Below are 8,862 nucleotides of genomic sequence, written 5' to 3' on the forward strand. Positions count from 1 at the left end.
CCTGGCTACTCAAGTGAAGGATATGACAAAGTAGTGTAATTGTTTGTGTCTACGTACAGTACCAGTCAAAAGTTTGGACACCTACTCATTCCAGGGTTTTTCTTTATTTTTACTATTTTCTACATTGTAGAATAATTGTGAAGGCAAAAAAACTATGGAATCATGTAGTAACCAAAAAAAGTGTTATTTGAGTTTCTTCAAAGTAGCCACCCCTTTCTCTTGATGACAGAATGCCAAGAGTGTGCAAAGCTATCAACCAGCTTCACCTGGAATGCTTTTCCAACAGCCTTGAAGGAGTTCCATAAATATATGTTCAAATTTTCAAACTACTTTTCATTGCCAAGGCAGATAAAGCATTTTTATCAAAGGCAATCACTGCATTTGAATACAGAATCCTATCCTACTAATTTCTCCACGTCTTTGACCAATGTCAATTTTGTTTTGAGACTATTTCGCCGTCGGCCAGAACGAGACAGCCAACTCATGCATAGGAGGCAGCCTGGTTCCAAAACAAATGCAATCACTTTTCACCTATTGCAAACTACTCCTACCTGGGCGGCCAGGACCGATTTAAGAATCTTTGATAACGTCTGGTTTTAATGTATTCTTCCTTTTTCTTGAACCTTCTTGTGATAAATTAGAACATGGTCAATCCGTTTCGTCGACGTTTCCAGAATAAACCAAATGTCAGGCACAGCCTCTGCCCTTCTTTCCCATCAATGAAGGGATTTGATTATCTGGCTGAGGTTACCCCGATGAGGGGAGTTTATAACGGGTGAAAAGTGATTGCATTTGTTTTGGAACCGGGCTGCCTTCCGGGCATGAGCTGGCTGTCTTGTTCTGGATAATGACGAAGTCGGCTCAAAACAAAAGTAATGTAGTCTAGGCTAGATTATTAAACACCTGGAGTAATGAGTAAGATTCTGTTTCCAATCAGCGAGGAGGCATACTGTTGTGGCCTTAGTGGCACAAAATAATCAAATGTCTGACTGCAGAGAGATTGTTGGGAAAATGGTCACAACGGGGGACCAGCATGTGTGTGTTTCAGGAGATCGGGGGGGAATCTGATCTCCATCACCTAGGACTTGACAATGGTTAATCAAATCTCACATTTTTGCTCAATCTTGCATGCTTTCTCAAAAAACAATTTTTTTCTGAGGTCTTGGATGATTTATTTTGATTTATTTTGATTTTCCCATGATGTCAAGCAAAGAGGTACTGAGTTTGAAGGTAGGCCTTGAAATACATCCAGAGATACACACCCAATTGACTCAAATTATGTCAATTAGCCTATTGGAGGTGCACCTGTGGATGTATTTCAAGGCCTACCTTCAAACTCAGTGCCTCTTTGCTTGACATCATGGGGAAATCAGCCAAGACCTCAGATAAACATTGTAGACATCCACAAATCTTGTTCATCATGGGGAGCAATTTCCAAACGCCTGAAGGTACCACGTTCATCTGTACAAACAATAGTGCGCAAGTATAAACACCATGGGACCACGCGGACGTCATACAGCTCCTGAAGGAGATGCGTTCTGTCTCCTAGAGATGAACGTACTGTGGTGCGAAAAGTGCAAATCAATCCCAGAACAACAGCAAACGACCTTGTGAAGATGCTGGAGGAAACATGTACAGAAGTATCTATATCCACAGTAAAATGAGTCCTATATTGACATAACCTGAATGGCCGCTCAGCAAGGAAGAAGCCACTGCTTCAAAATCACCATAAAAAAGCCAGACTACGGTTTGCAACTGCACACAGGGACAAAGATCGTACTTTTTGGAGAAATGTCCTCTGGTCTGATGAAACAAAATAGAACTGTTTGGCCATAATGACCATCGTTATGTTTGGAGGAAAAAGGGGGAGGCTTGCAAGCCGAAGAACACAATCCCAACCGTGAAGCACGGGGGTGGCAGCATCATGGTGCACTTCACAAAATAGATGGCATAATAAGGAAGGGAAATTATGTGGATATATTGAAGCAACATCTCAAGACATCAGTCAGGAAGTTAAAGCTTTGTTGCAAATGGGTCTTCCAAATGGACAATGACCCCAAGCATACTTCCAAAGTTGTGGTAAAATGGCTTAAGGACAACAAAGTCAAGGTATTGGAGTGGCTATCACAAAGCCCTGACCTCAATCCTATGGAAAATTTGTGGGCAGAACTGAAAAGGCGTGTGCGAGCAAGGATGCCTACAAGCCTGACTCAGTTACAGCAGCTCTGTCAGGAGGAATGGGCCAAAATTCACCCAACTTATTGTGGGACGCTTGTGGAAGGCTACCCAAAACGTTTCACACAAGTTAAACAATTTAAAGGCAATGCCACCAAATACTAATTGAGTGTATGTAAACTTCTGACCCACTGGGAATGTGATGAAAGAAATAAAAGTAGAATTTTTTTTTTTTATCTCTATTATTCTGACATTTCACATTCTTAAAATAAAGTTGTGATCCTAACTGACCTAAGACAGGGTATGTTTACTAGAATTAAATGCCAGGAATTGTGAAAAACTGAGTTGAAATGTATTTGGCTAAGGTGTATGTAAACTTCTGACTTAATAAATATATATATATATATATATATATATACTACCTTTCAAAAGTTTGGGGTCACTTAGAAATAAATAGTACCCACAAAACACCAGTCTCAACGTGTCACGTCCTGACCAGTAATAGGGTTATTTGTTATTGTAGTTTGGTCAGGACGTGGCAGGGGGTATTTGTTTTATGTGGTTTGGGGTGGTTGTGTGTTTAGTGGGGTGTTTGATTTATTATTCTGGGTTTTGGGCAATGTTCTATGTTTATGTATTTCTATGTTTAGTCTAGTCATTTGTATTTCTATGTTTAGGTAATTGGGGGTTGGACTCTCAATTGGAGGCAGGTGTTTTCTTATTGCCTCTGATTGAGGGTCCTATAAATAGGTATGTGTTTGTATTTTGTGGGAGATTGTGCTGTGTATAGCTCTGTGCCTTACCGGCCTGTTATTTTGTCGTTGTGGTTTTTTTGTGTATGTATTTATTTTGGTTTACCTGATTTTTAAATAAAAAGAAGATGAGTGCACATTTCCACGCTGCGTCTTGTTACACTTTAACCTACGACAACCGTGACACAATGTCAACAGTGAAGAGGCTACTCTGGGATGCTGGCCTTTTAGGCAGAGTTGCAAAGAAATAGCCATATCTCAGACTGGCCAATAAAAACAAATGATTAAGATGGGCAAAAGAACACAGACATTGGACAGAGGAACTCTGCCTAGAAGGCCAGCATCCCAGAGTCGCCTCTTCACTGTTGATGTTGAGACTGGTGTTTTGCAGATACTATTTAATGAAGCTGCCAGTTAAGGACTTGTGAGGTGCCTGTTTCTCAAACTAGACACTCTAATGTAATTATCCTCTTGCTCAGTTGTGCACCGGGGCCTACCACTCCTCTTTCTCTTCTGGTTAGAGAGTTTGCGCTGTTCTGTGAAGGGAGTAGTAGACAGCGTTGTACGAGATCTTCAGTTTCTTGGTAATTTCTCGCATGGAATAACCTTCATTTCGCAGAACAAGAATAGACTGACAAGTTTCACAAGAAAGTTATTTGTTTCTGGCCATTTTGAGCCTGTAATCAAACCCACAAATGCTGATGCTCCAGATACTCAACTAGTCTAAAGAAGGCCAGTTTTATTGCCTCTTTAATCAGCACAACAGTTTTCAGCTGTGCTAACATAATTGCAAAAGGGTTTTCTAATGATCAATTAGCCTTTTAAAATGATAAACTTGGATTAGCTAACACAACGTGCCATTGAAACACAGGAGTGATGGTTGCTGATAATGGGCCTCTGTACGTCTATGTAGATATTCCATTAATAATCATCCGTTTCCAGCTACAATAGTCAGTTACAACATTAACAATGTCTACACTGTATTTCTGATCAATTTGATGTTAATGAACAAAAAAAATTGCTTTTCTTTCAAAAACAAGGACATTTCTAAGTGACCCAAAACTTTTGAACGGTAGTGTATATATTTTTTTAATAGCAATATATAAAGCAGATTGAGGTGAGGTCATTGGAAATACTTTTTGCAGTTGATCAGCTTCTGTTCTGTGGGTGGCACTGTGTGCTCTTTTCGAAGGATGGTTCCTGGACTTTCGAGGGCCTAGGGATCTGGGGGGACGTGTGGTCTGCTGGTCACTGGGATGACAACCCAACTTGGGAGGGGCTTTGGTGGGTGGAGTAGAGGAGAACAATTGGAGGGTTACTTAGTAGCATTATGGATACTCAATCACTATGGTACTTTTTAATGGTAAATTTACAAACATATATTATGATGAATAGATTTGAATCTTGTATCTCATTATGGTGAAATAAGTCTAGCCAGTTATAATAGTAATGGCTTAGCAGATAATAAGAAAATAAAAACAATATTTACCTGGCTCAAAGAGAAGGAATATAATATATATTGTTTACAGGAAACTCATTCAACAATTTTAGATGGTGAGTGGAAAATGGACTGGGGGGTGAAATATACTTCTCCCATGGGCAAAGAAACTCAAAAGGGGTGATGAAAATAATTAACAGTAATTTTGATCCGAATGTGCAAATAGTCCAAACAGATCCGCAAGGTAGATGGACGATTTTAAATATGTTATTGAACCATAAACAGATATGGCTCATTAACGTTTACGGACCAAACAATGATGATCCACGCTTCTTTGAAAATATATATAATTAACCCTGCAAGCAATACAAGACTATTATTATGGTGGGAGATTATAATACTGTTTTAAATATCCCAATGGACCGTAAAGGAAATTACACTACAAACTATCACCCTCATGCTCTTAAGGAAATCATTCATTAATGGCATGGATATATTGGAACTAGTGGATATTTGAAGGCTTAAATATCCTGACCTAGTGAGATATACAGTACATGGCGGAGGCTCAATCAAGCTAGTCATCTTGACTTCTTTCTTATGTCATTCTCATTGGCACCAAAAGTGAAAAAAGTGTTGATAGGGGATAGAATGTGGTCGGACCATCAGATAATTGGCATATACATTACTCTACCTGAATTTCCACGTGGGCAGGGATATTGGAAATTTCATCAAAGCCTATTGGATGATAACTTGTTTTTAACTAGGACATAGGAATTTATAACTGAATTTTTCTGACATAACATTGGTACAGCAAATCCGCTTATTGTATGGGACACTTTTAAATGTGCATTTAGAGGCCATGCAATTCAGTACTAATCTCTAAACCAAAAGCAATTTAGATCAATGGAGTCCATACTAACAAAGGAAATAGGTCTATCAGAACAGATAGATAGCAATAAAAAATGTACCATAGAGGTTAAGAATAAGTTAGAGGAAAAATAAAAAGAAATGGAGGATAATAATAAAGCAACCTGGATGGAATATGGGGGGAAATTATTTTTTATCTTTAACATAGAAATGCTACCAAAAAGAATTTACTGAAACTTGTTACAAATGACGGAGTTACCCATGATTCACCAAATTATATTTTGAAAGAGGAAGCAATGTATTTTAACCATATGCTTTCGTTTCAGTCTAAACCATCTCCTCTAACCAAAACAATTTTTTTCTATTAAATTTGTCAAATTAACAGCCATACAGAAAGACTCATGTGAAGGTGAAATTACAGAGGAGGAACTTCTTGATGCAATTAAAGCCTTTAAGTCCGGGAAAACTCCAGGGCTGGATGACATACCAGTTGAGGTATGAGGACCGTTATAACCACTCCTTTGTAAATGGTAGATTATCAGACACCCAAAACGGTCTGATTTCATTATTACTGAAACAGGATACAAGTGGGAAATATAAAGAATCAGTTCATTAAAAAAATTGGAGTCCCCTTACACTTCAGTGTTGCAATGCAAAATGTATAGCTCATAGAATTAAAAAGGTATTGTCAGACATTATTCATTCTAATCAGACAGGTTTTTTACATGGACATACATTGTAGATAACATAAGGCAAGTACTAGAAACAATAGAACACTATGAAAAATCTGGGAAACCAGGCCTGCTATTCATAGCAGACTTTGAAAAGGCTTTTGATAAAGTATGACTGGAGTTTATATATAAATGCCTGGAACAGTTCAATTTTGGAGGATCTCTCATAAAATGGGTTAAAATCATGTATAGTAACCCTAGGTATAAAATAGTTAATAATGGCTACTTCTCAGAAAGTTTTAAACTGTCAAGAGGAGTAAAACAAGGCTGTCCACTATCGGCATATCTATTTATTATGGCTATCGAAATGTTAGCTATTAAAATCAGATCCAACAATAATATCAAGGGATTAGAAATACAGGGCTTAAAACAAAGGTGTCATTGAAAACTGATGATTCATGTTTTCTTTTAAATCCACAACTTGGATCACTCCACAGTCTTATAGAGGATCTAGATAATTGTTCTAACCTCTCTGGATTACAACCAAATCATGATAAATGTACTATATTACGTATTGGATCACAAAAAAATACTACTTTTACTTTACCATGTTGTTTACCAATAAAATGGTCTGACGGTGATGTGGATATACTCGGTATACATATCCCGAAATAAATAAATGATCTCTTTCCAATACATTTTAATAGAAAGTTAGCAAAAATAGATAAGATCTTGCTACCATGGAAAGGTAAATACCTTTCTATTTGTGGAAAAATCACCCTGCTTAACTCTTTAGTCATATTCCAGTTTACCTATTTGCTTATGGTCTTGTCTACACCTCGTGAACTTTTTTTTTATTATATAAGAAAAGAAGATGACATTTTATTTGGAACGGCAAGCCAGACAAAATTAAACGGGCCTGTTTATAATAAATATCAATTCGGAGGGCAGAAATTATTAAAGCATTAGACCTCTCACTAAAGGCTTCAGTCATACAAAAGTGTTACTTAAATCCGAACTGGTTCTCTAGCAAATTAGTAAGAATGTTTCACCCTATGTTCAAGAAATGCATTTTTCCTTTTATTCAGATTACACCTACTCACTTTCAGTTATTTGAAAAGGAAATCATCTCCAAAATATTGCTATTTTTAAAACAAGCCATAGAAAGTTGATTGCAATTTCAATTTAATCCACCAGAAAAGACAAATAATTCAACAAATATTGTGGTTGGACTCAAATATACTAATTGATATAAAAAATAAAAAAAACATGACCTTTTTTAAACATTCTTTCAAAAAATAATTTCGTAAATGATGTTATAAATACGACTAAAACATGGAAATGTTTTACAATTACAACCAACTAATTGTGAAATGACTGCAAAAATGGAAGAGGAAAGTGGAAGGGGAAAAAGTAAGGAACAAGTCTGTCGGCCCTGCATTAAAGGCCATAATTGGTTAAAGAAAATTGTGACAAAAGAAAAAGTATACCAGTGTAAAATGGTATAGCAGTGCCATATAGATTTCAATATAGTTGGGAAGAGATTTTTGAGTACTGATTCCATGGCACATGGTTTATGAACTGATAAGCAAAATGACGTCGGAGTCCAAACTTTGAATTTTTCTATTTAAATTATTATACAAATCAAATGTATTTATAAAGTCCTTCTTACATCAGCTGGTATATCAGTGCTGTACAGAAACCCAGCCTAAAACCCCGAACAGCAAGCAATGCAGGTGTAGAATCACGGTGGCTAGGAAAAACTCCCTAGAAAGGCCAAAACCTAGAAAGAAACCTAGAGAGAAACCAGGCAATGAGCAGTGGCCAGTCCTCTTCTGGCTGTGCCGGGTGGAGATTATAACAGAACATGGCAAAGATGTTCAGGGTCAAATAATAATATACAGAATTCTTGCAACCAAAAGAATGTTATTTATATGGCGGATACAACCTTCCCAGCTCTGCAGTATTTGCTGCGAAGAGGCAGAATCATTAGATTGTTTGTTTTGGTACTGTCCATATGTAGCTTGTTCAGCCCTCCAGGAAGGGCTGAAGTATTGCAATATTTACCTGGCGCTAACCCTGCAGATAGCATTACTGGGCGATCTGAAAAGTCATAGTCAATCGATCAATAATAAAATAATACTTTTAGCAAAAAAATATATTTTCAATTTACAATCTTTAGAAACAATGACAATGGAAAGGTTCAGAGCTTTTGCGAAACAGCACAGTTGAAAAATATATGGCAAATAGAAATCCAATATGGATGGTGTTAAGAGATAAATGGGAGGGGTTGATGGAGCTGAATGTTGAGACTAATAACAACAAGATAACTAATATAAAACATACGGTGCCCGTAAAACGTATATATGTTAGGAACTTTTTAGAAAGAGTACAGTTTGAAAGATGTGGCAAATGGAAATCAAATCGGATGGACATCATAAATATATGGGAGAGGTTGAAGGTAGAGGAAGGACAAGAGTTAAAATATATATATATATATATATATATATATATATTGTAAAATAGACGGTGTCCATAAAATGTATGTATAAACTGGAAATACAAGCCTAAGCGTTGTTGTTCACTAGTTTGCTCCAATTGGGGGAGGGGTTGGAGGGTAATACAGGAAATATATATATATATTTTTAAATGTATGTATGTATGTATGTATGTATGTATGTATGTATGTATGTATGTATGTATGTATGTATGTGTGTGCATGTGTTTTCACATACAAAAGTGATTGCTTTTGATGAACACGCTTTATCTGCCTCCCAATGAAAATGAATTTGAAAATTCAAACATATTTTTTTATGGAAAATATATGTTTTATGTTTCTGGACGATATGTAGTATACTGCCATCTTGACAACATGACTGAGCAGCGCTCCTCCCTCACCGATTTTGCCCATTCACGTCAAGGGCCATAGACCGGTGCCCCGCGCTTCAAGTTAATATAA

Source organism: Salmo salar, chromosome 20, assembly GCF_965601325.2.
Source record: "Salmo salar chromosome 20, fSalSal1, whole genome shotgun sequence".
NCBI lineage: Eukaryota > Metazoa > Chordata > Actinopteri > Salmoniformes > Salmonidae > Salmo > Salmo salar.